Source organism: Gekko japonicus, unplaced genomic scaffold, assembly GCF_001447785.1.
Source record: "Gekko japonicus isolate JY-2015 unplaced genomic scaffold, Gekko_japonicus_V1.1 scaffold374, whole genome shotgun sequence".
In the NCBI taxonomy this organism is placed as follows: Eukaryota; Metazoa; Chordata; class Lepidosauria; order Squamata; family Gekkonidae; genus Gekko; species Gekko japonicus.
In genome coordinates, this window is record NW_015176463.1 from 1,060,306 (window position 1) to 1,068,171 (window position 7,866).

A 7,866-nucleotide genomic window follows, 5' to 3' on the forward strand; every position below is an offset into this window, starting at 1 on the left:
TTAAATTCAGAAGGCAACAGCAATGACACCGGATCATAGCCCATCTGATTGCAGCCCATATCTGCTTGGGTTGGCAGGAAAGGAAAGAATGGGCTGCAAAGCCTTAAATCCAGTTCTAATCTCAGCTCATATTCCAAAGGTATAAAATTTTTATTGTAGTAAAAGCTTACTCAAGATTAGGGTTGCCAACCTCCAGGTGGGAACTGTAAAACTACAGCACCATGTTGGATTACGTTTGTATTGTTAATTTTATATAAATCAGACTTCAAATATTTAAACAATCAACAGAATGACACAGGGAGTACTCCATCTTTCTGTGTTATACCTCTGAGGATGCCAGTCACAGTTGCTGGCGAAACATCAGGTACTACAATGCCAAGATCATGGCCATACAGTTCGGAAAATCTACTAATGGGTTCAACTTAAATGTAGAACAATAGTTATACAAAGAATAATAATCCAAAAAAAGTAATGAGGAGTAAATCTCATCCAATATTGCGCAAGGATTTATACAAACTAAGCAATTAGAACTCATTTCATCCACTACAACTGAAAAATAATATTCTTGTGGACAACTTTTACGATTAAAAAGAAATTCCACCTTAACCTAAAATACAGAGTTAGGCAAGGATCATGTTACGAAAATTATACATAGATATTCTTGATATTTTCCCAATATTTAAAGTTTGTAGTGATAAAAGCAATTAAAAAGTTTAAAAAAAAAGAAATTCCACCTTTATTAAAGACAAGAGGAGACCCGCAACAAAATGTTGCGTAATGTGTTGTCGTTTGTTGTGCACAGTGTAGACCTGGCCTCTGGAGAACAGGTCTACCCACCCCTTCCCACTACATTGGTAGACCTGGCCTCTGGAGAACAGGTCTACCCACCCCTTCTCACTACATTGGTAGACCTGGCCTCTGGAGAACAGGTCTACCCACCCCTTTCCACTACATTGGTAGACCTGCCTTCCAGAGAACAGGTCTACCCACCCCTTCCCACTACATTGGTAGACCTGCCTTCCAGAGAACAGGTCTATCCACCCCTTCCCACTACATTGGTAGACCTGGGCTCTGGAGAACAGGTCTACCCACCCCTTCCCACTATATTGGTAGACCTGGGCTCTGGAGAACAGGTCTACCCACCCCTTCCCACTACTTTGGTAGACCTGGGCTCTGGAGTACAGGTCTACCCAGCCCTTCCCACTACATTGGTAGACCTGGCCTCTGGAAGCCAGAGACTTCACCCCCCCCGCCTCCTCCCCTGCCCTCTCGGACTGCCGTCTTCTACCCCGGGGTCCTCGTTCGCCCCGACAGTCCCCCCCAAAAAACACCCACCCCGCATCATCCCCCTGTTCTCACCACCCTGTCTCGTCTTCCTCACAGCCGGCCCGCCACTCCAGCTCGTCGGGCCTCAGCGCCTCGACTTCATCCTGGAGGCCGCCGCCGTTCTCCCCGGCCGCTCTCGCAGCCTCTGCCGCCAAGCCGCCGCCGTTCTTCTCACTCGACAAAGGCCGCCTGGGCCCAGCCTTGGGGCTCAGGCAGCGACCCTCGAGCCCCCAAAGCAGCAGTCTGCTCCTGGAGGCCGGGGATGACGACGAAGGCGGCGGCGAGGACGGCAGAGTGGGGACGGCGCTCGTTCCCAGGGCTGCTGCCGCGAGTAGCAGCGGCGGCGTGCAAGCCCGACTCCCAGCCGTTGTTGCTGCCGAGCAGCCGTTTGTGGCTGCCTCCGGGCGCTCCGGCAGCGCTGCGAATGCGAAGCTGTGCATGCACAGGGGACGCCGTTTCAATTTGGGGGGATTTAAGTATCCCCCCGATAGTTTTTGTACATTTTCAGATTTTTGTGCAGACGTGGGGATCTCCCCACGTGCGCACAAACCTCCGTCCCCCCCAGGGGCCCCCGATGCGCGGATTTAAGTATCCGCACAGACGGGGCCACTTCGGTATTAGATATATAGATTATAACAAAGAGGCTAGGAACCTGATACAACAATTTTCTAAGAAGAGTTGCCCCATAAAAATAGTGAACCAGGCAAAATTTAAAGCAGAACCATAAGTTTTGAACCATAAGTTTTTAATAGAAAAAGGACAACACGTTTCTCCTCATATTCAGTGAGCATTTCAATACACTTTATTGGCAGATCCTATTAAAATATTGTTTATAAATATTGGCATATTTTATCTGAAGTACCAGGATGCTTAGAAAAACCTTTGGTGGAATTCAGGAGGTCTAGAAATGTAAGTAGTATCCTAATTAGATCAGATCTTAGTGAGGTTCCTAGACCATTATTATCTAACATAGTTCATTTTTGTTGTGGTAAAAAATGTCAGATTTGTCCGCTAGCCATAGAAACTAAAGAATTTCACCACCTTACAGGACTGAGTACTTGGAAACTTTCTCAATTCACAAATTGTAATTCCAGAAATATAATATATTGTGTGTTCTGCAAATGTAACCTTTTATATATTGGTATGAGCACCAGACCCATTAAGGTCCATATCCAGGAAAATATTTCTAGAATAAAAAATAAAATTCAGGAGGCACCAATGGTGCCTAAAATGGTTCTTCTCCAGAATCAGATCTATGAGCTCTAGGAGAAAATAGGTGGGAGGTTTGTAATCCTATGGTTTTCTATCTTTGCCATCTTTAAGACTTCAACATAGTTTGTAAAAATCCTTGAGCAGTATTGGATGAGATTTACTCCTCATTACTTTTTTGGATTATTATCTTTTGTATAACTATTGTTCTATACTTAAGTTGAACCTATGAGAAGTTAAATATATTATTGTTTAAATATTTGAGGTTTGATTTATATAAAATTAACAATACAAATGTAATCCAGCACAGTACTGTAGTTTTGCAGTTCTAACTGTTACACCATGGTCCTCCTGTTGTAGATTACTAACCTCCAGGTGGGGAGTGAAGAGCTCCTGGAATTACAACTGTTCTCTAGATGACAGCGATCAGTTCCCCTGGGAGACAATTGCTGCTTTAAAGGGTAGACTGTATGGCACTACACCTTGAAGGGTGGATTGTATGGCTTTATACCTTGCTGAGGACCCACCACGGGCTCCGTGCCCCAAATTTCCAGGAATTTCCCAATCCAAAATTGGCAACTGCGCTCAGGACCAAGCTTGATATGGTGGGGCAGTCGTATTCATTTGTTAATATCACTGCCACGTTCACATATAAAATCAGGGAGTGGGAGCTAATTTTAATATCAAAGGGGAGCATACTTTGCCACTTGGGCTCCATTCCTCCACACAGTTTTGTTCCAGCAGTGTCAGTACTGGGCTAGAGAAAACGCAAGATTACAAACTCATTCACATATTCCCTAAAGTGGTTTTAGAAATAGATTTGAGAAACGGGTGTTTGTTCTATATTTTAACTAGTTTGATGATTACTGCAGATAGAAAATGACGTATCAAAAACAATATGTTGAAAACAAGTTGGAATTTATTATGCACTAAAGAAATGTGTGAAGATGAGTTTTCCTGTGGCTGTTCTAATACTCTCATTGTAACAACTGAGAGACAAGGTGAGCTGTGGGTTGGAGTGCACCCCAAACTCTTTGTTGCTGCTGTGCGTGCTTTTGTAAAGGAGGAGACTATGCCTCCACTGATAGCGGATACTCACCCAGTGATTCATGCTGTGCTGGCTCTGACCGGTCGCCACAAATATACTACACTTAAGCAAGATGCAAAGTCCAAACAAAGCCGAGAAACAGTGCCAGGGGTCAGGATGCCAGGAGATCAATCAGAGTTCTCAGAAGCAAAGAGCGGAGGCTGGCAGCCGGGACAAGGTTTAAGATTGCACGGTTGCATCCACACCGAGGCAGGTGAGTGTGGTTGCTTATAACTGGATCCTCCGTTCCCTGGGAGGCGACCTGCAAAGACTCATGGTCCCTCACGTTGCCTTTGCAACAGCTGAAGTCTGGCACTCTGTCCCTCCTGCACCTCCAGAAGCTGGTGTATCCTGCGTCTGGGACATTCAGATGAGCTAGGTGGGGACTCTGGCCTCGAGGTGTCTCCAACTGAGGATGCTGGGCCAGGCTTTGTAGCCATCTCTTCCTGCAACTGCACCTCAGGCTTTTTACCTTTACCTTTACCTCCTGCGCTGATGCTGGAGCCTCTTTTCCCTCAGGTGCTGGCAAAGGTTCCTCTTCTGGGCTGACTCCGGAGGAGGCTGGGTTGCTCTGTGCCTCTTCCTCATCAGAGGAATAGGCTCAGCTGAGCCACATGCTAGCTCTCATTTTGAAATGGTCATTGACAAACCAGGCTACAACCTTGCTTTCTGTCTCACCCAGAATAACAAAGCCACTATTTCATTGGTGCTTTCAGGATTTTTGTCATTATTACTCTGACACAACAAACTAAAGCTCATCCCTGAGGGAAGGAGTGTTGAATAAAGGCTCCAGCCAAATTTAAAAGAGAAATCAGGGAAGGATCCAAACTACAAGATTTAGGTGGCTGCCTCCTCTACTGTTGCTTAAACAGTTAACTTGCATCAGCTGACATCGTTCTTGTTTGACTTTACACTTGCTTTAGCCCCACAAGCAAAAGACATGGTTGCTTTGAGCATCACGACGTGCATAGAACTGAGCATGTTACACCTTCACCTTATTTTTGTGAGTAGTTGACTTAAAACAAGGCCAGAGTTTGCTAGCAAGCACAGAGTATGTAAGTTAACTAACTGTATTTCTATCCCAAATAAATGTTGACAGTTGTGGGCTTTTTTATGTTTTGAAAATTGTCATGTACTTATTATATTAGTGTTTTCTTTGGTCAAATACTAAAAGACTGCCAGGTCCTTTGATAAACATTCATATGTATAGTTCAATCTATTTTTTTAGGAGTTGACATTTCATTTTACCCGCCTCTCATTTAACAGCAGAAAAATTTGCTTTGCTAAGACAGAAAGGAAATATTTGAAACACTCCATTGCATGATTTTGACTTCTTTTGTATTATTTGCAGATTTGCACATATCTCAGTTGCACATTTCTTTGCTTAACAAAATGCTTGGTATTTGAAAAATATCATTTGCTGCCAAAGCAAGCTCATGGTTTCAGTACTATTAACAAAAAGAAGGAATGTTCTTTCTTCCTGAATTCCCAGATACTTTTAAATGAAATTGATGTTTAACATGTGGCTATCTTTGTTGGCTTGTTTTGCTATGTGAAATTAACACACACACCAGTAAAAAGAATATTCCGCAAACTGGTCCGATTTTGTGTGTGTGTGTTTCACTGGTCTATTAGAAGCTCTGATATGGAAATATGAACATATGCCTACCCACGGGGTTGAAGTAAACTAGGAACTGTATAGTCTCATGCCTGTTGGAGTGCATTTGAGCAAACTCAGAAATCCAGGACTCAGCCATACGAAGAAGAATTGCTCAGAATCATTCAAAATTTCAGGAATGGTAGAAGAAGACAGCTTCATTGCATGCCCATCACTTAACCACAGGAACAAAATGACACCCTGTGTCTGAGGGTCACAGTCTAGTTGATTAAAATTGGATAATTTCTAAGCACAATCAGCCTGTTGGTCTTTAAACTCAAGGGTAATTTCTTGAGAATGAATGAACCTATGAATGAATGAAATGAAATGAAATACAACCAAGTACATTTACTGGCTGTTTTCATAGTGGTAATTATTTTATTCCAAAGTACAAATAAGGTAGCTTCTTATATAAATACTTCTCAACAGATTAGGTGTCCATGCATCCATACCTCTTTACGGTTCCTATTGACTTCTCAGTAACAAAACATATGGTCTGTAATAGGGTGTGCTTCTTAGAGGTGACAGAATATGCTACTGATTTCAGACTCTGGATCAGCAGACAAAGATGTTTAGCATCTTGAGATTAAGGCAGTTTTAGGAAGAACACCCAATCTTGAGAGATAGCCAACTGAGACCTATGAGGTCATATAGTGTGACTCTGTTACAGAAGAGCATATAAAGATGCCTTCTGTCCACTCTCTAGTACATTATCCCATTTAAAGCTGTGAATGGTTCTCCCATTCCCAGTTTATCCTCTAAACCAGGAGTGTTAAACATACAGCCCATCCAGGGTTCTTATCCGGCCCACAAGCAACTGGTGCAAGGGAGAGAAGGTAGGAGGCTGCTCAGGGGGGTGAGTGGACATACATAGTGAGGTATGTGTGGTCAAAGCTGTCAAGAAATAGAAAGGAAATGACTGGGGCGAGGTTAAGAGGCTGAGGTAAAATCGTGTGAGGGGAATGGCAGTGAAGGCAAAGAAAGAGGAGGCATGGTAGTTTTTCCGTCCTGCCTCCTCTGACTGCAGCTCAGTGAGGATTGGCGAAGCCACTACATGGGGAGGTGGAACCAAGTTGTTGGCACTGCCAACCACTGTACCTATTGGCTTCATGGGTTTTTTTCCCCCAGGGCAACCATGGAAGGGTGGCAAGAGCAGACACGCGGAGCGGCAAGTGGCCAGTGAAGGGACAGGACCGGTGGGAGACGGAGGAGGAGGGCCGGCATGTGGATTGGGAGGCATCTGGGCTGTCTTGTGCCTGCCGCCCTGAGGGGAAAGACATTTCAGCCTTGGAAGCGAGTGGTGGAATGAAGGGGAAAGGGGGCACTGCTGTTGCCACCACACATTTGAACAGCTGTAGAGCCAGGAGGCAGAGTGTCAGTGTGGGGGACAGTGAGCGCCCTTCTCCCACCACCTGTTCTCTGCCCAAGAGGAAAAAGGGGTTGTAGGAGGACAAAAAGCATCCCTGGAGGTTTTGGAAACAGCCTCTTCATCAGGCCTTCCCCCAGCCCCACCACGTCTATGGGAGATGCAAGAGGGATGAGAACCGGGGGTGGGAGGATTTGGGAGAGCCAGGTTCAGACCCTCCCACTCCTCCTGAGCTCTGGGTCACCTGGAGCCAGTAGCTCAGCCTGACCCACCTCACAGGGTTGTTGTTAATGGTAAGGATAGGGCAGGGGGGGGAATCCAGTGTGCCTCAGAGGTAGGACATGGAAGAGAGGAAACAAAGAGCAAGAGACAGATCATAGCCGTGCTTGGCTGCTGTGTCTGGGCGTATGGAAGGTGCTGAAAAACTACCTTATTTACTGGCAAGGAAGAGATGACTTATCTCCTAAAAGTGCTATATATACAAAAAGTAACTGAGGCCCCGTTCACACTGAGGATTTGCCACGGTAAAGGTACGAATGGCAGGCGGATTATCGGTGCGCGATCACACCGCAACATCTGGGAAGCATAGCGCATCCGTAGCCAACCTGTGGCATCCCGCCGAAGATCTGCAGTAAAAAAAATACCTCAGAAAGTGCAGTAGTATCCGGAAAACGCGCAGCAGGGGCAGGATCGCAGGAGCGTTAGTATCCCGTGGCTTCTGGTGCTCGTCTGAGTCCCATCGCAAACCAGATGGTTTCCCTAAGCGCATGCGCACGAACACTAAACTGGAAGCACTGCTGCTCCACGAAACTGCGCATGCGCACAAACACCCCTGCGTTATCTGGCCCGTGTGACTGGGGCCTAAGTTGTATGGAAATGTAAGGTATGGAATCCCTTGGAAAAAACCTAGTCTTGCATATGAGTAAATACATTTATTGGGCCTTTTGTGGGTTCCCCAGTAAATCAATTGCTTTCACTGCTAGGAATCAATTGCTTTTGTTTGTATTTTGAGTAATAAGTAATATCATTATTTGGGTTTGCCTGTGTCCTTTATAAAGGTTGTCTGCCATCTTCCCAATCTTCCATAAGCAGCCCTTTTATAACTTTATCATCCAGTGACCCAATTGCCCCCCTAGACAGTTTCCTGCTCCTGTTATATTTGAAGAAATGTTTATTTTTTGTAAATGTTTTTGGCTGCCTGCTCTTCAAATCCTTTTTTTT

The 7,866-nt window shown here is 45.0% G+C and overlaps 1 protein-coding gene across 1 annotated transcript in view; it reads left to right on the plus strand.

Moving 5' to 3' along the window:
• LOC107123709 (collagen alpha-1(XXIII) chain-like) overlaps window positions 1–7,866 on the plus strand; it is a 379,133-nt gene that overhangs the window by 275,909 nt on the left and 95,358 nt on the right. The window lies entirely within an intron of this gene.